Source organism: Cyprinus carpio, chromosome B13 (genome assembly GCF_018340385.1).
Source record: "Cyprinus carpio isolate SPL01 chromosome B13, ASM1834038v1, whole genome shotgun sequence".
NCBI lineage: Eukaryota > Metazoa > Chordata > Actinopteri > Cypriniformes > Cyprinidae > Cyprinus > Cyprinus carpio.
Window position 1 is genome coordinate 23,765,720 of NC_056609.1, and position 23,121 is coordinate 23,788,840.

The 23,121-nt window shown below is 35.9% G+C and overlaps 1 pseudogene; it reads right to left on the bottom strand.

Moving 5' to 3' along the window:
- Positions 1–252: 252 nt before the first annotated feature.
- Positions 253–23,121, bottom strand: part of LOC122139332 — a 24,996-nt pseudogene continuing 2,127 nt past the window's right edge.

The window sequence follows — 23,121 nt, forward strand, 5'->3', positions numbered from 1 at the left end:
ATGGAAATAAACAGTGCTGTGCACCATTCATAATTTACTTAAAAATACATTTTGAATTTCCTGAATTAGATTTTAATTAGCAAACATAAATCAGAATTGCATTTTGAATGTACAATAAGAAAGCATTCAGATTAATTGAAATAAAATTAACTGAAATTCAAAGGTTAAAAGTTTGAAAATGTAAAGTTAAAATTGGAGGTTTGAATTCAGAATTGCATTTTGAATGTACAATAAGAAATATTTAAGCGCTGAACTTTTGTGGACTAGGGTTAAAGAAACTTGAATTTTATAGAATGCATTACATGTGCTTAATATTTTTATTTATTTTTTAAATTGCATTCATAAATTATTCTTCCTGTCTTTCCAACTTTCCGTGGAGTGTGGCCAATTTAATTTAAATTCCAACTCATGAGTACTTCCATTGTAGGTGCATAACTCTAACTGCAAGTTTTGCTAAATGCAATGAAAGCTGTCAATTGAGCTTAACTTGCACTGAGCTCACAATATACATATAAGTTGCAAAAGGTGTATTAACATGTTCTTCAGAGTTGGGCAAAGACATTCATTAGGTGGGAGATCTGTGTAGGCTGTTCTCTTGCTCAGGCAGGTGCCTCCATTTAAGCATGGCTGTTCATAGCATCCATCAGTGTTTTTGCAATAAAGTCCTGAAAAGTGTTTGTGGCACTGACAGCTAAATGAATCATCTTTAAATTAAGTTTTGCATTCACCATTTCCCGAACACAGACGGAGAAGAGGTGAGCTCTGGCAGTACTGAGGCTTTACCAGAAGTGCAATGCATAGGCCAAGCCTACGCAGATGACTACTGCCTCTATGAACGACCGTGAAGTAAATCATACCAGACATCAGCCATTTCGATTACACTTGCGAAGTGCCATTAATACTGTTGGCAAACACCAACTGCTCCTTTCATGGCTCTAAAGTCAAGCAGTTTTCAAACTCTTCTTTGGACACATTGATTAGGTGGATACCACATAGTTCCAGCGTTCTGTCAGCAGAAACAAAGATCACATCTCCAAGTTGAAATTCGAGTGGGCAATGCTGAGGAAAGTGATATGACCCAGTTGTCCACAAGCGTCCATTTGTTTCTGTTTGTCTACTCCACCACTGGGTCAAGTTGCTGCAGGTGTTCTCCATGAGGGTCCACCTCAAGCTGATGTTCTTTGGCTGAGTGTGCCATTCACGAGACGTGGCTCTGCGGCAGGTTACCTGGCTGTAGACGGTGCCATCTATTACACAGCTGAGCTGCAAGGTAATAATAACTAGGTCTCATGTTTGTCTTTCTTCAATCTTGACTGTGTCTTTATTTAGCTACTTGATGCATTTCTTTAGCCAAATGCTTTTTTGGAACTATGAACTATGAACAAAACAAAGGTTTTGATTGTAAAACAAGCATGTAGATGTTTGTAAGCAAATATGTACAATGCAACAATGTAGCATGTTGCAAAAATAGCATGATTACTGCCTTGAAAATTGAAAAACAGAAAAGTAACATTTAATGCTAAGACTATTTCACATAAATAAATAAATAAAATTCTGTTATTATTTTTTAATCTCCACTGTCCACAATGATTCATATCTTCTGAATAATTAAAATATTGGTGTCTGGATTCTGGAACACCATGTGTCAGAAGACTGTATAGTGTACACTTTTTTTTTTTTTTTTTTTTTTTTTAAGAGTGTGTTATAAAAGAATAGTGCTTATAAACAGCTGTTGAGATAATATTCTCACTTATAATGGATTATAGGCTTGTACCTGGAAACAATATTTGATACATCATGACAAAATACTGTTTTTTTTAACCCTCTGAGGTCTAGGGGGTTTTGGGGGCCTGGAGAAGTTTTGACATCCCCTGACTTCTGTGCTTTTTTCAGTTATATATTCAGCTTATAAATAGATACATGGCTAAATTCTAATAACACTGTAATCGGTACAAACTGGGCTACAATAATATGTAAATAGCAAGTATGTACATGATTGTGTTTTTGAGGAAACAACGTTTATGTGTGGTTAGTAAAAAATGGACTTTTGAAGTCACTGAAATAAGGTCATAAAACACCTAGAGAACATTTGTTCACAAGACTGTCAAACCTGGAGCTTGTAGCCTAGAATTTTTGCTTCAAAATTATGTGAAAATCATCTTGTTTACTCACTCACAGAAGACAATAGATTAATTAAAAATTTCGAAGACACTTTTTGTTTCAAAAGGGCATATGCGAGTAGGCGTTAACTATCATGAATATTTGTGTGATTCACACCTGAGAAGACAAAGACCCACATAATGAGCTGCATAATGAGCCTTTCAGGCAGGTATGTGACCGAGAGGGAAGAGTTACAAAAAAAAGAATGCAAGGACAAAAAAATGTATATATTTTTATGTTTGTAGTTTATTTAGAATATATTTAATTATCCCCGAAAATAACTTGAGATTCACTTGCGAGTGTAGTTAAAAAATTTATTAGGAACAATCAAAGCTGACTTTCAAAGCTGAATTTTTAGCATCATTACTCCACTCACACAATCTTTCAGAAATCATTCTAATATTCTGATTTTCTACTCAAAAAAAAAAAAAAAACATTTATTATTATGATTATTATGATTATTATGATTATTATGATTATTATTATTATTTTTATTATTAATTTTGAAGAGATTATTTTTTTTTAATTGAAAGAACAGCATCGTTTCTAACATGATTATTGTATTTATCATCACTTGTGTGCTAAATAAAGTTTTTATGTGTATATATATATATATACTGACTCCCAGCTTTTAAATAGTATAGTGTATATTGTTACACTTGGAGTAATACTGGAGTAATGATGCTGAAAATGTAGCTTTGATCACAGGAATAAATTACATTTTAAAATATATTCAAATAGAAAGCAGTTATTTTAAATAGTAAAAATATTTCACAATATTACTGCTTCAGCAAATGCAACTTTCTGTATTTTGGATCAAATAAATGCAGGCTCATGTGTCATGTTGAAATATATAAATGAACATCACATACCTGGCATTTCCAAAATGTATATTGTTTATGTGCTCTCAAAGACATACTTTTTTGAAGAGCCGTTGAAGAGATGGGAGTGTGTGCCTCGCTTGGTCTTAGCTGTGTTCCAGGTTTCTGAGTGGGCTGCTTATTTGCACTGGCTCGCTTTTTATCTAAAATAAAAAAAGTAAGTAAATAATCGCAAAATTGTTATTTTTGGGTGAGTTATTCCTTTAACTTGTTGGCATAGCTTCTGTGGATGAATAAAAAGCATCTGCATTAGTTGTGAAACTGAATAAATAAGGAACTTTTGCATAGAATACAAAATAAGAAAACCTCCAGCGAATATGACATACATTGAGTGGCTCAGGGTTTAAATGTAGTTTCAGGGCTCTTTCACAACCCTGCAGAACCATGGATTTCTCCCACAGCTTGGCATCGCTCTGCCCCCAGGGAATCAATTTCAGTAAAATGGCCAGCTCTCTGCTCTACCTGCCTGCATGTGGCTAGTCAAACTAATGAGCAGTCACATTTGACTCTCCTTTCCTGTGTGCTCTCAATCTTGGACTGCTTGCCTGGAAGAAACATTGCCCTCAAATCTCTCACCACAAGTGGCAAGGAGGGCAGTAACTGGCTGCTCCACTTGTCATAGTCACTGAGGTTTCTGTCAGGTGTGTTGCACCCACTTTTCCTAGTTGTGTAGACTGAAATGAAATTGCATTTGCCTTTATTTTAATTGGTTTTATTTTAAAAGTGTTGTTTTGTTTTTTTTTTTTGTTGATGGGATATGAATTTTATTTATATCTTCTGGTATGTTCCCCAGAAGAAAGAAAGACAGGTTTGGAACAGGAGGGGGAGTAAATAACAGAATTTCCATTTTTTGTTTGATATATTCCTTTAACATAACAAAGAGCACTGTAGTACTGTAGATTCAGTAGCTGGCTCTAGAGGCCTTGATGTCTAAAGTTCAATAGTAGAAATGGCTTTAATGGCCTCTTATCATAGGCAGACAATTTGATTTGCCATTATAGGATCTACAGTCTATACCACTTTAGTAGAATCAAAATTGTTCTAAATTATGTCAATAGAATACCTACAGTATGAGGACCTTTCAGGACAAACATATGTAGCATTTGGATCAGACACACAACTATTTGTTATATTTAACAAATAATATCAAACGCCCCCTCATCTAACCAAAGGGTCTATGGACCCTTCCCCCGAAATGCAACTTACACTGTCAAAAAGGCAGAACAGGCCTCTGGTTCCATAACAACCAAAGACAAACTATCTGATAACACTAGTTTTATGGCTCAAAGGAATGCGGGCAAAGCAACTCTTAACTCAAGTCTCTCTAAAACAGACATATTATGCCCATAAAAAGGGACTGTTCTCTAAAGCCGCGTTTCCACCGCTGGAACTTTACCCAGGAACTAGGGACTTTGGGCTGGTACTCTGTGTGTTTCCACAGCAGGAACCAGGATCTAAATAAAGTTCCGGGTAAAAAAATGCCCCTCAGAAAGTCCCTTTTTTTTTCAAAGGTCCAGAACTTTCCGGGGCGGGACTTGGGCGCTAAACATGCTGATTGGTTGAGTTCACACAGCACTGTGATTTCAACCACCATTTATTCTGATAATTTTCAAAATATTACTGTTATTGTGTCATGAAATGTAGTTTTAAAAGTATTTCAGGGAAGAATGTAGTTGTTTAAAACTCAGATCTGCGGTTTATTTATAAAGACAGCCCCAATTTAAAAATGTGTTTCGCCGATTTCGGAGACGATCAGCTCCACGTGATCAGCGGGAGCTCAGTGATCATGTATCCGCCAAGAGCAGTCTCAACTTGGCTAGTCCTTCTGACATTTGCCGCTGGCTCTGATGTCTCTTTAGTGGTTAAACATAAAATATAATTTGTTTTGGGTAAATCTAACATGTAAACTTTGCTCTTTATTCAATTTATCTATATGTTAAAATGAAAATAAAAAGGCAATTGATATAATATTTCATTTCATTGTAATGTAGGTTGTATATATACACATTTCCCGGAACTAAGTACATTTCTGCCCATATTATTATGTTTAAATGAAAACAAAAGGAACCAGTGGTATTTGATATCCTAATTTGTCTTATTGTAAATATACAGTGAGGAAAATTGCAGTAGCCAAGGCGAGCTCACTGATGTTATCAAGTATGCTGCTGTTTGCAGAATTACCGGATTTGCGTCGTCCCGTCCATGGGAGTTCACACTCCCGAGTCGAACTCGCAAAGTCTGAACTACCGATGATGCAAGTCTGAAATTTGCGCACTTTGTATTGAGAAATGCGCACAGACCTACGTCACCAGACTATTTGCCTAATCTTCACGGTTCTTTAGACCGTGGTGGAAACGCAGAAAGCAACAGATCTAAGGGGAAAATAGTTACTGGGGTAAAAAGTTCCTGGTACAACTATACAGGGTAATTTTGGTGGAAACGCGGCATAATATGTTCATAAGAAAACCTCTATTTGTATATTGTCTGTTGAATTTGACAGTTTTATGTATGCTTATGATAGAACCACTCGTTCATGTAATCTTACCTATATGTAATCTTACCATGTTTAGTATCTATGAATTCGTCTTCGGATGATCTAAACGAGAGCGTATATTATATGTTGATACCTATGCAACATATTAGTGTTCTAAGAATCTTTACTAGTTTGTATATCAACTTCTGATCCAGTTACATGTGCAAGTTGCCATGCTTTCAGACAAAGGGTCATAAAACTCCCCAGTATTTCCAACATCCTGCTTCAGGTTTCGGCCTTTCTCATTAGACAAGCCCATCCTGAGAGGCGTGAATAGTCTCAGACTTTTAAAGGCTCACGCACAGTTCCGCCCTGTTCTTCTTCTTCTGCTAAGTCTTCTGTGTCCGTGTGGAGAGCCTGAGCTGGTGCAGGCATGCCCGGTGGGCCTCAACACATAGCTCAGGCAGTCTGCAGTTCTGTTAGATCTGGTGGATAAGGATGGAAAGAAAATGAGGATGTGAGCTAGAAACTCTTCTCCAACCCTTAAGTCTGCACCAGGCCTTTGGCCTTGACTTTCCATTCATCAAGATCCTGACTCAAACTGGTCTTTCTCATCAACTCACTTCAGCAGAGACCAACTGGAGCGCCAAAGTGCATCAGAACACTTTTTCAAACAGGTGAGACGTGCAAGTATCAAACTTAGTCTTATTAATTGATACATTAAGTATAGTTTACACCTTTTACAAAGGTGTGTTTGAACTAAGAAACTGATGTTTCCTTCAGGCCGTCGATCTGCTGAATATCAAATTGTATTATAGCTTCATGTTTTTATTTCTCTTCTCTTTACTGCTTAAGCTTTAACCCTTTTCCCTATGCACACTGTATGTGTGTGTGTGTTAGACTAGTTTAAGTGTTTATGTAGTTAATAAAGTCTTAATTGCTAAATATGGGTGTGCCATCATTGTACAGATCATTACAAAATGTTTGTGCAAAATTTCAAGTGTTGTTTGTTAAATTATATAGCCTTTTCTCTGTTGACACTTGTGAAATGCCAATCCAATATCTGGATGTCCTGATATGTTGATTTTTTAAATTACAAACAAAAAATACACATTCTGAGACATGAACTGAAATGAATTGTGAATTCTACTAACATTAAATCGTCCTCCTCCCATTTTCACTTCAAAATTTTGGGGAAGCTGTGCCTCCCCCGACGAGCTGTCACTGGTATTTATAGCTCCTAACAGGCTGTGTGACTATGAGAAGTTATTACCTCAAAATGTACGTCATTATTAACACTGTATCATCAGGTACTTTTCTCCACATGTTTAGGAAATGTCCAATTGTTGTCAACCTATGGACTCATGTGAATTCTGTTTTATCCTTTTTACTACAAATTGATTAAACATCCAATCCATGTTTATGTCCGATTCCAACTGCCGTATAAGTTCATTAAAGAAGAGAATGTTGTTTGCTGGTTTTACAGCTGCAAAGAAGACAATAATACAAAACTGGTTCACTCCTTACGTGTGCAAAAACATTAAAATAGTGACCTTAAAATAGTGACTTGTGAATATACAACAGCACAAATGAACAGGGCTAAACCTAGTACCATTGATGCATGGTAATGTTTTTCTACCAAAATTTTGGATTATATAAAGGAATGACTATAAAAAGCTGTTTTTTGTTTGTTTGTTTGTTTTTTCTTCTTTTTGATTGGTGTTTTTTTTTTTAAATAGATTTTTCCCCTTCCCTGTTTTGTTTGTTTGAATTCATGTTATTTTGTTGAATCAAAAATTAAAAAAAAAAGTTGATCACAAAAAAAAGTGTACATCATTATGCAGTTTTCCCTATTCCTCGCGTGCCAGCGATTATCCCTCTGCGTGCCACTGTTGGCATGCGCACCGTAGGTTGCCGACCCCTGCTGTAAATTGTCAAAGAGTTTACTTGTTATTGATTTTAAGTGCCATTTGGTATTAGGAGAAGGGACATTCTCTTTCAAGATAGTCTTATTGGGGGTAAAATCAAATGATGAGTCATCAGTATTTTTGTTTTTCTAAAACTTAGGAGTACATTACCATGTGGAATGTCTCAAATCTAACAAACATGGATTAAAAGCTGTGAAAACCTGCTGAGGTTTTCATCTACCTCGTGTTTTGTTACTTACATTCTCATATCTCACATCTGACCACGTGATGTTAGCAAAGCTTGAGCTTCCCTAAGGTAGAAACAGCAAGTGACAGTGCTAAATAAAATATTCCCTCTCTGTCTCACACAGTTTCTGCAACCTGATCCCTCCGTGTCATCCACAAAGAGGAGTTAAATCAGACCGAGTCTCTCGCTCCCTCAGGTCCTGCTCAGGCTTGTAAGGCAGATAAAAGAATAGTGTTATGTAGATATCTCTGTGCCTTCAAAATTCCCATGCCTTCATCTGTGAATGATGGTAAGAATAACCAACAGTGATGACTCTTTTTCATTGGATGTGTCATCCTCATTGGATAAGCTGAATAAAGGCGGAAGAGCTAAGAGGTCTGTGATTGACAGTATGATCATGTTCCTGGAATATAAACGTTTCATGCTGTGCAAAACAGAAATAATGCTCCTGGTTTACTGTGATTTGTGACTTATTGTATTGCGTTTTTGTGCTCAGTGTGGACAGACAAATTTGTCTTGTTGAACCTGGTTAGGGCAGAATCTGGTAAATCTGACAACCAGAAAGTGTCCAAACCAATTTATCTTAAGTTTGAACAGTACATCCAGTGTTTTATAATTTAAAAATCTTCTCTCTCAAACTTTTATTGTCAATTTTTTTTTTCTAAATTGTGCTTGTGCTGCCCCCCCCAAATAAATGCCACTTGGATTGACATTTTGCTATCTGAAAGTAGCTTAAATGTCCAAATTCTCCTTGGAGCCACTGTACTGTGTGTATACTGACCATGACAGAGGAAGGTAGCTGATATTACTGACAAGACTCATTTGATTGAAATAAAAAAATGACACAAGGTTAGCATTAATTGTTCATTGAGTATTTCCGCAGTCCAAACCCTTCTCTTGCCCCTGCCCCTGCATTTAACTTCTAACTCTTTTCATATCAGTCAAGGAACTGTGTGTCCCCTCGACAGAGAAGCGATCTCTATCCCAGAGCTGCGTGATCAAAGCGTATAGATGGAAAGCTGACAGATATAGAGAACTGAGAGTCTTCCTGTGTGTGGAGCCAGAGGCAAGACTGCACTATCAACACGTCGTCTACTGGCAGATGGATGCCACAGGGACATGAGAAAGCTCAGATTCAGCAGTTCAAAGCCTAGACACCCTGAAAACTGCATGAACACTGATGGGAGGAATGATGACATTATGCTCCAACTCAACAAAGGCAAGTGGAATGAGGCAACACACTGAAGCAATCAAGTAATGGACAGTGAAAGAAATTGGTCAACTTATGATTTCTAATTATGTTCCTTCGAGCTTTGACATTTCATAGTGTATCAGAAATGAACAGTCATTGCTGTGTAATGTAATTATGCAAATACCTCATCTTCTCCGAAAGTATGTGACTTTAATTAGAGCACAGGGTCTCCCGCCGAAGAAGCGGGCGTACTGGTTGGACACATCCTTAATGTGTTTGGACAGATATTATCTCACTGTACAAAAAGCATATTTTTCTATGGAGCTTGGACCAATCGCTCAGGAGGTGGGCATGTTAATCATAGCGCAATCAGAAGCTAATTATTTCTGCTCCAAAGGAAAAAGGAGACCTGAAAAAGGGCACTTCTGTGCCAAAAGAGTCAAGTGTTGCTTTACACTGAGAGGCTAAATGCAAAAGCACAATTGTGTTCCAAAGTATGTGAAGCCATTAAAAATAACCTGATTGATTGAGGCAGGGGGTTTATTATGGGAGGGCTAACAAGAGCAACAAAGTGGCCTAAAGGTTTTTTACAAATATGGCCTGCCAGTTTGGCCAATGATGTTTCTTCAGCATTCAGCATGGATAACAAGAAAGCTCCTCACAGATGCACAAAACAGACAACAAATCAATAGTCATATCTAGACCATCTTCAGTGACCCTTGTAACCCACAAGACCTTTTTTTTTTTTTTTTTTTTTTTTTTTTTTTTTTTTTTTTTTTATACGAAAGAGGCCCTAAACAGTCTAGAATGTAATGAACTGTTAATCTTACATTTGTTCAGATCTACAGCATAATTGTGTATATGTACACATGATGCAGGGATAAAAAAAAAATATATAATTCCATAGAAACTGTTATTTTCTTTTACTTTATTGTACAACTTTATTTTAATCTATATACATAAAACTCACCATAGTTCTTTAGTTTGTATTTAAGTTGTTATTTACACCTTGCAAATGTAAATTGCAATGTGAATATTGTTAGCTTTATGACTTTATGATTGCTTGTCATGTTTTGTAAGTCACTTTGGGTAGCCTGCTAAAAGAATAAATGTCATTGTCGTTTGTATTTTTTTTGAGTTTGTGGGTTGAGTGGTTTATGTGAATGGGGTGGTATAAATTTTTAAATATTTTGCTAAAAAAGAGTCATTGGGTTTGTCGTGATGCTTGCTGCTGCACAATGGTGCCACATTGTTTGGGTCCAAGTTTCTAAATTTTTATGTACATGTTAAAATAGGATTCCTTCATTAACATTTACATTTAATCATTTAGCAGACACTTTTATTATTTCATGTTGTAGACCATGAAATAGCAATTGATTAACCTCACAATTGAACCTTTTTTCAAGAAAAAGGGATCAGAAGTATAAATTACTATATTATTTAAAATGGATTTAATGTGGGTGAATTTTTGCATTGGTCTGAACAAAAACTGCAGACTGGATTATTGAAAATGCACATTCATTTCTACCAGTAGGAGGTGCTTTTGGAACGTAAGAAATATATGGTTTTCCCCGATAACGGCTGTAAACAAAGCAGTGCTCAGCTCATAAATGATTTATCAGGTAAAAGAAAATGCGATCTAAACTTTTCTGAAGACTAAAGGTTTCTGAGGTTCATTCTGCATTAGTGAGAATGAGAAGAGTATGAAAAAAGTATACCCTATATTGATGAGGTAAAGTCCACTGAAGTTCAGCGTAAGCCTACATTTAATTTTGTCATTTTAACTTAGGGCTGACATCAATTAAAAATTTAATCGTGATTAATCGCATGATTGTCATGAGTTAACTTGGGCAACTTAATTGCACATTTTTATCTATTCTAAATCTCCTTAAATTAATAACAGACAAGGCTTTAAGATAGTCTCAGACTAAAATGCATGTTTGAGCTGAGCTATAGATCTTTAGTTTTTAATACTAATCAACAGGGCATGGACAAATACTGATGCTTTATGCAATATATGTTTTGAAACCATAGTTAACAGCATGAAGTTCTGTTGTCGGGATGAATATGAAATAGTGACTGAAACGCGACCCATATTAAACAGCTCTCCCTCAAGATGTCAATCTGCACAAAAATCCCGATAGAATTATTGATATTGATTTTTAATTAGTTCTTAAATTTGTTTTCTGTGTTTTATCATCAGAATATTGCTGTTCAGATTCAATTCTTATTTTTCTGCTCTCAAGAAGCACGTTCAACTCGGAAACGCAGACCGTTGTCGTGGGTAACAAACACCGTAAACAGCACCGTGCCCTAAAAGTCCGCCCCCTTGGTCATTGGAGGTGATTTCCGTTAACTGATGTTTTCCCAACAGTAGAGTGAAAGAGCCTTGGAAAGTCAAACAGAATCGATGCCACATTGAACAGCCTTGCAGCACTGGCAGTCTAAGCCTTTCTCAAGAGCTGAGTAGTAACCTTTTGACTAGAGATAGACATGAATAGTGTTTCTGACACAAGTCTATTAAATTCAGTATACGCGGTGTATTGTAGTTCATTTATGTGGTTATTGTTATTTTTTTTATGGGTGTTTTATATATGTTTTTAAAAAAATTATCACATGCTGGGTCCATTTAAAACCCCATTTGCAAAATCTTGACTGACAGTTCATGAAGAAATTGCTATCAACATTTTGATAGCAACAGAAAAGCCAATATCTAAGCGCTCTTTACCACCTGATGCTCAACTTTAACTGTGATAATCACATTTTCAGCCAGTATAAAATCACATCCCACATTAGCATGCAGCTGAATATTGCTTTAGCCCTCATTCTCAAGGGTCTGAATCAGCAAAAACGTTACCTGGACCATAAGAATGAGAGAAAGATTGCAGGTTAAAAGGCTCTGAGGAGACCATGATGAAGTAGCTGTTAATGGCTATTCATATGATCACAATATCGATTTTTGAATCAATCCAATTATCCAAATGCTTTTATATATGGTTAATAATTTCTTGAAGCACTCAAAGTTGTGAATTTATTGTGTGCCTTCACACTCTGTCCAGAGTAATGTTAAAGGTAAGCATATGTTTTAGGACTCCAATCCATGTAATTATTTGTTTTAAAGAAATTATGGCAGTAAAGCCACTTCCTGCACAAAAATATTGACCCACATATTAAATGTTTAATAAAAGGCCCAGGCCAGGAATATGAGCTTTTCATTTAATTCAGTAACTTTATCTTTCCCACTGACAGCCCATCAGCTCTATAAATATGATATATGACAGGAGCGAAGTATTGATAAATCTACTGTGCGCTCTGTGAAGCCGCAAAATGATACTGATGACTATTTTTAGTATTATTCACAATTTATTACTTACCTTTAAAGCTGTTATCAGCTCACAGCCATCGATTATAACATAAAACATCTACTCTATCAAATGAAATCTCTGAATTAATGCTTTTTTCTTGAATCCAGGTGATGTGTATGACAAAAATAAAGATGTCATTGAGAAGCCATTAACTTACTTTACAAAGTTCCACTTCAGACCGGAAAGATTTTGTTTGTCCTGTTGGGTTTTCAAACAGCTCTCCAGGTGAATTCAAAGCACTGAAACTTGTTTAACATCTTTTCCTGACTGTCACAGTCCCGTTACGGCTTTGTGTGCTTAATCTGGCTGCTGAAGCCACCATCTGTTCATTATTGTCTGTACCTAGAATGACAAGTCCTTGCTCCTTAAGTTCATACTGCAGACCAATGCCCGACATAAAGAGGTTAATTAATCAATGCAATCATTTTATGCAAATTATGTTGTAACAAACTGGAGTGTTTATTGTGATGTTTGCTAGTGGGCAGAGGTTTTGCAGCATCAGCAGCATGAGTTGAGTCTGTTTCTATGGTTGCCTGAGACTCATGAGGATGCATCTGTTTGGCGCTTTCATTGGTTCTGTGCATGAGAGGATGCTACACCTTTAAAACCTCTTTGCTGTGAAATGCAAATGCTTGCTCCAAATTATAAAACAATAACAACAAATACAAAAACTGTTTTTAGTAATATTATGTAACAGAAATGCATGCATTAAAACTTTTTCAAATGATGGATTATTTTCAGAAAAGTTGTGTGGTAGTATCATGCATAACGTAAGACGTCTCTGGGTCAATCATAAAATTCTGAAATTTTTTAAAATTTTGTATTGTTTTCTTAATGGAAGTGTTTTATTATGAATTGTGAATGTGATGGTTTGTTTAATATGTGATGTTTTTAACAAATAACACTGACCGCATATTCCCCTCCATGTTTACAAACACAACACCGGAAGGTCGTTTCCAGTTAATGATGTCACAGAAGTTATCTGTATTTTGAAACTGATGTGTGAATGGTGCTTTACCAGGAAAAAGACAGAACACTGTTGCCTGTGTGAACAGCACCTTTTTGTATTTACCGGTAAAGTCGTTCCGACATTATACTGATACTGCTGTGTGAAAGGGGCTATTGGGCTACTATTTGTTTTATTATTATTATTATTATTATTATTATTATTGTTCTTTTTTTTGTTTTTATTTTTATTATTTTTGTTATTATTATTATTTTTCTTTGGAGGAACATGTAAATTATGGTTTTGGAGTATCTTTTTGGGTGAAGTATCCATTTAATTTAGTTATATTTATTCAAATTTTCATGCTGTGTCATCTTATTGTAGTTAAAGTATTATGGTTTGGAATTTCAAATGTACTGTAAGTTTAATAAATTGACAGGGTAAGTTTTAAAAGAATATCGTTCCCTATACTTATTGCTTAATTGGCCAAACTTCAGAGTTCTGACTGAATCTGACGATTCCTGCTTGCCAGGAAGTAAATGTTACCAAATAATAGGGATTTATGAGGCTATGTAAATGTTTTTATTCAAGTTTAATTTAAAATCAGTAGTATCAGCTCTCTTTATTGTTGTTTATATAGTTTTGTTGTGAATTTTTATGTGTTGCTGTTGATGATTTTGGTCCACCATGTGCTTTTCAATTTATCTTTGCATAGGCAACAATTTTGCACAAGATCAGATATAGGTTTAGGGCAGTGGTCTCAAACTCAGTTCCTGGAGGGCCAGAGCTCTGCAGCTCAACCACCCCCAACTCACACCGGCTTGGAAGTTTTTAGTGATCCTGAAGAGCTTGATTAGCCGAATCAGGTGTGTTTGATTAGGGTCAGAGCTGAACTGTGCAGAGCTCTGGCCCTCCAGGAATTGAGCTTGAGACCAATGGTTTAGGGGCTGGTTGCATAAAAGGCTAAGACTTGTTAGAAGTGAGTCATCTTATTTTTTCTGAACTGGTCATAACTTTTTTAGTCAGTTACATGAAGACCGTATTAGGTAGACTTGATTACAAGTTTTTTTTTTTTTTTTTTTAAATATTACTTTGAGGTAGTGGCTTTGCGATTTGTGGTTTTTTTAGTGTTTTTTTTTTGTGTTTATATTTTATTTGAAAAGGTATTCATGTACCACTGTACAAAAACAATGCTAGTACCTTGATGTCTTTTAAAACCAATTTTGTGTAGAGGCTGAAGAAATATCAGCTCTCTATAATACATTCCATAAGGAGAGATTATATTTTCATAGGACTTCATGTACCTGCAAAGGTTGCATTGGTTTATTTGTCACAAGTGATCATCTTTTATTGGTGCTCCCTGTGCCTGGAATCATAATACTGAGCATGCATGTTAAAATGGAGAGAGAAAATGGTTTTTACCATCACATCTGTTTTTATAATATACATTGCTATTTTCATGGAGGAAAGAAGAGTATGATTTTTAAATGACATTCAAACTTCAAATTTGACTTTCAGAATTTTCTTATGAATAATGACATTGAGCAAAACATTCAAATGAGTCTGTGCATGTATGCCATACAGTATATGATTCCATTCCAATGATTCCAATATAACATGATGTTGTTTCTGAGAGAAAAAAATGAAGTTGCTTTAACAATCAAAATGCACGGCGAGTGCCTCTCTTTGATTATCGCTTCTGCTTGCAGTGAGATCTCATTCTATTAGCACTTCTAATATTCTTGTGAAAACTCTGTTTATCAAGACTGACATGTCCAGAATGTAACGGGATTTGTTTAAATTCTAGTCTTTTCAAAATCTCATTCATCTCTGTCTCCTCCTTTGAACAATCACCTTCATGCTACCTTAAGCCTAACAATGATTGCTTCAATAAAATAAAAATCATCAGTTGAGGTCAAGGCCTAATAATAATTAAAAAAAGCTCTTCTTATTATAGACCAGGCTTTAACTAATGCCAGCCATTCAATCTGTAAGGATATAGATAGTGAGAGAAATAACTTTGAGACATAACACAAAATACATTACAATGCCATTTATTCTAAACTTTCATTCAAAAGCTTTCCATTCCAGGTTGGACAGGATGGTTGAAACTAGCACACTTTTAATATTATTCAGTGTTATTATTATTCATATATTTTTACACACGTTAAATTGGATGTTATTGGGATTAGTAAATTCAAGTCTTCTACTGCAGTGACCAAACTGACAAGTCCCAATAATAACGAACCTTTCACTGTTATCGTAAACAACCTGATGCCCTTATCAGGCATCTAGAACTGAGCAACTCTGTCTGCAACTGGACTTACTAACAAGCAGACCTGTGAAGATCAGCAAATTATCAACTGCACTGACTGTGAACATTGGGTACCAGTGCTCCAGAAAGTACTCACTGTTCACACATGACTGTTCAACCAATTATAGCAGTAACTGCTTAATTACATCGCATAATTACATTTACTGTGATTGGACTAACAACTGAAAATAATCAAGCTCCATACAGAATTGAAGTGAAGGTTTTGATTGCATGTGGGCTCAGCAGCTGCACTTTTTACAATTTATCATATTTGTTTTAATATTAGCTGATTCCTTTTATTTGTAATCATCAAATGTGTACACACACACACACACACGCACACGCACAAACACACACACACACACACACACACACACACACACACACACACACACACACACACACACACACACACACACAGTGGTCGAGAAGTAAGTTCTTTGTCAAATTTATTATACTTTGAATATATGGAAATTTGGGTGGGTGCAGCACTATACTGTTATAACTGTGATTTACAGATTATTTGAAAATGCTCCTCAAACCCAGTGAATGCAACTTCAGCTAAGACATGCAGCTGCACATGCAATAGGAAGAACACAGGGTTTGGTGTGGAAAGCCAGTCAGTGAACCAGTACAGTACAATTTGTTTCTCAGTGTGATTACTAGCTCTACTGCACATTTGGGGCCACCTCAAAGAATTAAACATCGTGAAATATATCTGAACTCCATGCATGGGTGAATTAAATGGATAAATTGACACGTAAATTGACAATTTTTTTTCAGTTGGTGATTGGGCAATTAATTTAATGAAACTCATTTCATTCCTCTGTGACTTGAAAACACCATCTCTGGGTTTATGATGTAAATATTTGTTTTTGACCAAACTGAGATTATGTATTCTATTTGATCATGTTATTTGCAGTCGTGTTCACATTTGTTTGTTTATTGGAGCGCTGGGATAAACAACATTTCTGATTGCAAAGGATCCTTTAACCAGCGCATGGGGAGGGGACTGTGTTACAGAGCATGTAAAAAATAAATAACTTTATTTCTAGGGCACTTGGCAATGCTCAGCTTTAGCACTATGGGTTTTCCTTCAGTTTTAGGCTAGATTAACGAGTTGCCCTTTTGCTTTGAACGTTACCCATATTTCTAATCCCTGCGGCATGGGGAATCTTCATTAGAGAGAGAAATATTGACCTTCAAGTGTCTTTATGAGAATGTATAGCAGTGTAAAGTAAACATTTATCCATGTGACTCCTCAAACTAGCATCATCATTTGGACCTTAAAACGCCTCTTACCACCTTTTTCATCATATCAGGGTCCAAGAATCCTGACTCTGCTAGAATGATGAGGCACATGCTAAATGTCAGGCCTACAAGGATATTGGTATATTCTCAACAGTGTTAGGGAGTAACTAGAAGTAGTAATGCAGTACTAACCTTATTGCATTTATCAGATGGGTGACAATAGGTCAGCTGTTGTTAAAAATGTAGCTTTTCCAACAAAAAGCTAGTAGCAGTGTAGTGTGACAAAAGCCTTCATTAATATTTTGGCACAATGGACACGTTTTTATATTTCTGGGGTTCTCAGAAGCAGATGTTGTCATAGTTGGGCACATTTCTATAGTGGTGAACATAAAATAGTGATTTACTGTATTATGTTGGTCAGATGCAAGAGAAAGGTTTATAGTCACTCCCTCAGCCATTGTATTAGAAACACGCACACAACAGCATTAAACAAATTTTCTGTAACTTAATAACAAAGTAAAATTTGTTAGAGTTATAAATGTGCTTTTTTTAAATGAAAATCTAAAAAACTCAGCAACTGTGGAAGCATGCTATGAAAAGAGTCCATGTGTTGCACATACAGCTGTACAATTAAATACTCACCTAAAAATTTTAAATGAAAATCTAAAAAACTCAGCAACTGTGTGCCCAAATCCGATTTTCTGACTATATCCGATTTTTTTGACGACCCGCTTACATCATCTTTTAAAAGTGACCCGTATCCGATTTTTGCATTTACACTATACACTGCTGAAACTACCAAACTTAGACGTTCTGACCCGGAAAAGGAAGTAAAAACAGCACGAAATACAATGGATGCAGATGCAAATAATATTATACAGTGTTTTGCTTTCCACAATATTTTGAAAAGTCAACAAAAAAATCAGCAAGACATTGGTCTCGTACGGCGCGAGGAGAAAAAAAGCGCTTAAACCGTGCCTCCCCATATCTCGTGAAATGTCTTCAAACACGGATTTATTTCTGTTACAACCCTGCATTTTTGCCTGCACTGTCTCTTCGCCCCAAAGACTTAAAAGACATGAAACCTTGGCATTGCTCCACTGTGTGTATCCTTCGTCCTCCATCGCGCTTATAATAAGTCATGTGATCTCAGTTGGTGGTGTCCACCTGAGTTGACGTCACTTTTTTAATGACGTATCCGATTTGTCTGCTTACATGGCACACGCAAATGCACGTATCCGATTCATATCCGATTTATTACCACATATGAATGAGGCCTGAATCCGATCTGAGAAAATCGGAATCCATGCGGTTTTTTCCTGCTTACACGTTCACCGGTCATATCCGATCTGTGCCACATGAGAGGAAAAAATCGGAATTGGGTCACTTGAACCATGCAGTGTAAATGGGGCTAATATTTACTATTTAATATTCAATTTCTAAAAACACTTTTTTTTCTAATATGTTACAAAAGATCAGTTTCTTAAGTCACTGAGTTAGTTCAAATTAAGGCCTTAAGGACTTAAATCATAGCAGAAAGTCTTGAATTCGTAGTCATGGTTCATGGTATTAAATGTTGCATCCACTGTAAAAAAAATAAATATCTTCCACAGTATTTTTGTCTTGTTTTTCAATACAAATATCTAAACAGCATTGACTCAAGATACATTTATTTAAAATGCAAAATGAAGGTAGCCGATGTCTTGTTTTTTGAAACAATTGAACAAAATTAACCGAGTTAATGCTTAAAACAACAAAAATCCCTCAATGAGTTATGAAAATGTCTTTCCTTTTGAATGAAGTTGATTTTTTTTTTTTTTTTTTTTTTTTTTGCCTGTTAGCAAATATCTGTTCTTGTTTTAATCAAAAGGTCTTTTCATTATTTGTCATTTTGCTTCTCTATATTGATTTAAGAAGCTTTAGACATTTGCACTGGAAAACAAGACAGAAATACTGAGGAAGAACAGCACTTTTTTATTTAAAGGGTACACTAGAATCTAATTTCAAATTTTAGTTAGTTTTTTTATTCATTATTATTTTAAGTATTAAATTGACCTTCATAAAAACTGCAGAAATCTTGATTATTGTGTTTTATTGCTTAATTAGTATTAAGTATAAATGTATCTGGTCAAATATGCTGTTTAAGGCTGTCATTCTAATTGAGATCCTGAGACATTTAATTTTATATCATATATTTTATAATAAAAGCTATCATTGTTTGTTTGTAGTGTTAATTAATGCAGAACATATTCAGATATCTGAGATTGTATTCAAATGTTTGATTTATTATCACTTAAAACCATAGAGACAGATAGAGATACATATTCTGGCAAAACAAGGCAAGAACGGATCCATGAGGGATGCTTAGAAACACAAGCTTATTATCTGCAGCTTTATACATTTAATTATGAAAATAACAGAATAGACTTTGAATTATATTACCATCTGCAGAAATGCCAATCCTTTTGTGAGACAAGCTTTTGATGAATCAATCAGTCAATCTTTCAATTATTTCATTCAATTAAACTGACCTGAAACATTTTAGAAACTCTTCTGTTTATGGCAGGTGGCATCAGGGGAAATTCTGGTTGTTGCATTATGTATTAAGTAAATAATAATAAAATCAGCATGTAAATGAGCTGTCTTGGATATTAGAAGGATTACGGTCCTACAGAGAGTGATACTAATCAGCTACCAGCTTCATCAGTTGTATAATTTTCGCACCATACTATGTCTTATTAGTTTGAAACTATTAATATCACATTAATGTTTATTGCTGGCATCTAGGCAATTAATGTATGCTGACATGAAATGCTGAGGAACTGCGATTAACCAATGAAATTACCCATAATATCAGTGACTACTATCAGTGATGATGCTTGGAAAGACACCATCTTCATCTTTTAAAATTCATAAGACAGAGTGAATTCATCCCTGAACCTCCTACGTACATCCAGAATAATGTCGACAATTTTAATGTTCTTGAAACACTTACTGCATATTGCTCATAATGGCCGAGGGAATCTGAATGCAGAACACAGTTACTCAGAATTGTCCTTCATGGCAAATCACAATTGATGTAATTGTCTCCTGCATTATGGTGCGCAGTCAACCTATAAAAGGTTTTTCAGTTACATCCCAGTAATAAAATGCTCTGTGTGAACAGTTTTCCCACTAAACAGAGACTGTGTGAGATATTACACACTCTGCTGACCTTTTTATTGGACCTTGTAATTAGCACAATGCTAAGTGTATATTATGTTGTCAACACGTGATGATTAATTAGCAGAAGGTTAAAACATAACATAGCTTGACTTTACTATTAATGCTAATAAGATTACTTATTTGTGGCATGATCCATGTTTACTGAGAGAATGAAATGACCGTCTGTCTCACTATAGACCTGCTTAGTACCGTATTTTCCGGACTATAAGTCGCACTTTTTTTCATAGTTTGGCTGGTCCTGCGACTTATAGTCAGGTGCGACTTATTTATCAATTTATTTGACATGAACTGAGAGAAATGAACCGAGAGAAATGAACCAAGAGAAATGAACCAATAGAAAAACATTACCGTCTCCAGCCGCGAGAGGGCGCTCTATGCTGCTCAGTGCTCCTGTAGTCTACCACTGAAAACAACTGAAAACTGTTAACTGAAATATTAACTTAAAGACAACTGAGAAAGACTGAATGCAAATAAAATGCCCCCCAAAAAGAAAATCCTATTCTGCAGATTACAAACTGCAGATAGTAAAATATGCAGCCGGAAAACGGTAATCGAGCAGCAGAAAGAAAGTTTGGAGTGAGTGAGAAACTTGTGAGGGACTGGCGTTAAAACAGAGGTTACTCTAACTCAAATGAAGAAAACAAAAAAAAGCTAACCGCGGGCTGAAAGCAAGATGGCCAGAGCTGGAGGACGAACCACGAGTCCACAATTGGTGCTTGAACAACGCGCTGCCGGGAGAGGCTTGTCAACAGTGCAGTTGTAGTTGTTTTCAGTGGTAGACTACAGGAGCACTGAGCAGCATAGAGCGCCCTCTCGTGGCTGTAGACGGTAATGTTTTTCTCTTGTTTCTTGGTTCTAAATAAATGCGACTTATAGTCCGGTGCGACTTATATATGTTTTTTTCCTCGTCATGACGTATTTTTGGACTGATGCGACTTATACTCAGGTGCGACTTATAGTCCGAAAAATACGGTATCTGAAAAGTCTTAGTGGACATAGATCATGATTACCTGGGAAGTGTAGTTTCAGAAAAATTATCCAAATTTTTAGGCCTTTATATCAATTTATAATATTAATTAAATTCATGAAACAGTACATCACATGTAGATCTTGTTGCAAAATTGCATATACTGTATTGATATTCACTCAGAAAAGCTGCCAAATTAAAGCAATTTCATACATTACGATGCTGTGGCAGGTGAAAGCATTATAGGCAATATAGAAAGTGGCTTGAAAACTCAATATATTGTTTGTTTTATTTCCATCAAAAAAAGTTAGCACACTGTTACTCTCAGGCAATTTTTTTTCTTTCATTTTCACTTTTTGTGTTCATTTATGTGATACACTTTTCTTTTATACCATTTCCATAAGCCTGTCACATCATGGCCTACAGTTCACAGCAATTGATTTTGCAATCAAGTCTGTGTTTCCAACCCAGGACCTGTTCCAAACAAAGTTTGGATTTGAGGCCTCAGCCCAAAGTGCTGGGTTTCACTCACGACAAAATCGTTTTATTGTTGCAACTGTGATTTTGGGGGAAGTGTTGTCATTACCACAGATGAAGCTTCTTCAGTGGACAACCTGGTTGGGTCAAGCGAATCTTTCTCATACGTTTTTACAGGCAAAATAATGGTAAGCTTTAACAATCTTGGCATGAATGTGAAACTATGAATATTGTTGTTTTTATGACAGTTGCTTGTGATGTTTCTCTTTTCCTTCAGTTCAAAGCACCACTACAATATGTGCACTTCATTGCTGTTTCTTTCTTGCCAGCAAATCGTGGCACCCATACACTGCATGATTTTCCAAGTCTTGAAGTTGTTGTGCTGTTTGCAAGTTACATGGTGGATCAGCAGTTGGAGGTCACACATTATACAATATTTCATTTGGAAGAATCCATGACAACACTGTCTTGTTTACAAAACACATGCACAAGTAGTGATACAGGAAATGACATAAGATCACGCATGAGTGGAATTCTTGTGCAAGATTGGAATTCCTCCAAATGAAATTGGTGGCCCAGAAGAAGCTTGTGATCCAGGTTGTTTGTGCAGTGATTTACTGCAGGGAAACAAAGCAGAAGAATATAGAGGATAGAATAGCTGCAGGGACAACTACTGCCCCTAGAATTTCTCTTGCCCTGCATCTTGCTCTCTCATTGGAAGGAGGTTGTCGCCGATGTAATTTCCAGTCAAAACACATTCACACTGCAAGACTCAGGCCCAAACAGGTCTAGATATTTAACCTACTAAATATTTCCTAGGCATTGGCACTTCTCTCAGATCACATCTTTAATAATTCACACTATGCAAACATCACATCATCATTTGAATGAGCACCCATTTGCCTCAGAATAATATTTTTTTTGAGCCTAATCTCAAAATTCAATCAACAACCGATGCATAGAGCCACGTCCCTATCCTACATCTTTTCTTTTTCAATAATCTGTTACACTTGGATGTACTGTACATCACAATGCAAAAGAGAAAATCTGCTGCTATTTCTGATTTATCGCTACTTTAAGGGCCTCGCTTGTACTCGTGTTTCAAGACCCCGTGAACTGGATTGATAAGCAGCTTTCTTTACTTTGTTAATGTATTTCTTATTGAAACAGGACATAAGATGGGCTTAAAGAACATCTTTTTATGTAAAAAAAAAAAAAAAAGAAAAAAAAAGAAAAGAAAAAAAGGCATTTACGTTGTAGTCATGAATTGATTTGCCACTTGCTGTTGCTAGTCAGTGATAGGTGGTTGATGTATTGGGGAGAGACAGTCTCATTTTAGTGAGCATTTTAGTGGACAGCAATTTAGATATCCTTGACTGCAGAATGAGTCATCAATATTTTTGGTCCATTTTCACAGAAGAGAATGACTAAATTTTAAATTTAGTATATTTCTGCATGTTTATTTTTAGCTAGTACATGCCCTCAAAGCTAACAAGCATGGACTAAAAATGTCCAATAATGATTTCATGGGATTACTTTTATGTTATATTCTGAATTGCAGCTGTAATGCATTTTTAATTATGCAAAGAATCCAAAACATCAGCACATTTTTAAGCAAAAAATTATTTCTAGGGTAGTCCATTTTGGGGGCAGCTTAGTGCAAAGGCATTGGAAAGGCTGGTAAAAGGAAAATGTGAAAACATTACATCAATGCAG